Source organism: Euprymna scolopes, chromosome 41 (genome assembly GCF_053919585.1).
Source record: "Euprymna scolopes isolate OS-2025 chromosome 41, ASM5391958v1, whole genome shotgun sequence".
Lineage (NCBI taxonomy): Eukaryota > Metazoa > Mollusca > Cephalopoda > Sepiida > Sepiolidae > Euprymna > Euprymna scolopes.
This window is the reverse complement of record NC_136522.1, coordinates 14,910,544-14,911,987: the sequence shown is the minus strand read 5'-3', so window position 1 is coordinate 14,911,987 and position 1,444 is coordinate 14,910,544.

Sequence of the window (1,444 nt, the reverse complement as noted above, 5' to 3'; positions counted from 1 at the left end):
AACAATAATGATGATGATGATGATGATGATGATAATAATAATAATAATGATAATGATGATGATAATAATAATAATGATAATAATGATGATAATAATAATAATAATAATGATGATGATGATGATAATAATAATAATAATAATAATGATGATGATGATGATAATAATAATAATAATAATAATGATGATGATAATAATAATAATAATAATAATAATGATGATGATGATGATGATGATAATAATAATAATAATAATAATAATAATAATAATAATCAAAAAAGGAGAAATGGAACAAATACACAGAGCTAGCCAGAGAACTGAAAGGGGTATGATGATAAAAAATCAAATAGTACCCATAATAGTAGGAGCACTAGGAACAATTCCGAAAAACTTTGAAAAAAAGAATGGGAGAAATTGGAATCAGAGGAATGACTTGAAAGATACAACGAATAACAATAATGAAAACAGCTGAAATATTAAGGTAAAACCCTTGAATGTGAAAACTAATACACATGAGCTACACGCGCAGACCAAACGAACAGCTGCATATCCCTCCCCCACCCCTCCCATTACTTAATCACCGCTCAAACGAAAGAATGATGCCAAATAGCCGAGAAGGGTCAAGGATGATGGAAAGACCAAGGAGAAAGCACTGACCAGACCTCAGCTGGACAAGTGCGAAACGAACTGGGACTTTGGGTAGGCTTATTGCCACTAAAATTCCAGTACAGACTAATGGCCGCTGCTAGCGAGAGATCAATGGTGGGCAGCTATTGCGATAATGCAAATTAATATGCAAAAGTTATCAGAAGAGGTGGAGAGCATTGGAACACTGGGGAGACTTGTTGTCAGTAGGCTTCCAGAGAGCACCACCAGCTGTTCCCAAGGACAGATCCTTTATGACCTGTGTGAAAGCTTGTGAGCGAATAATAATAATAATAATAATAATAATAATAATAATAATAATAACAAAAAATAATGATGATAATCATAATAATCATAATAATAACAAAAAATAATGATGATGATGATAATAATAATAACAAAAATAAGAATGATGATAATAATAACAACAAAAAATGATAATGATGGTAATAATAATAAAAAATATGATGTTATAATAATAATGATTAGAAGAATTACAACAACAACAACAATAATAATAATAATAATAATGACAATAACAACAATATAATAGTAATGATAATATAATAATAATACAAAGAATTACAACTATAAAAATTACAATAATAATATTGATAATAACAACAATATAATAATAAGAAGAATTACAACAAAAATAATAATGATGATAATAATGATAATAACAATAATATAATAATAATGATAATGATAATAATAATGATAATAAATATAATAATAATAATTATAATAATAATGATAATAGCAACAATATAATAATGATAATAATGATAATAGAAATGAT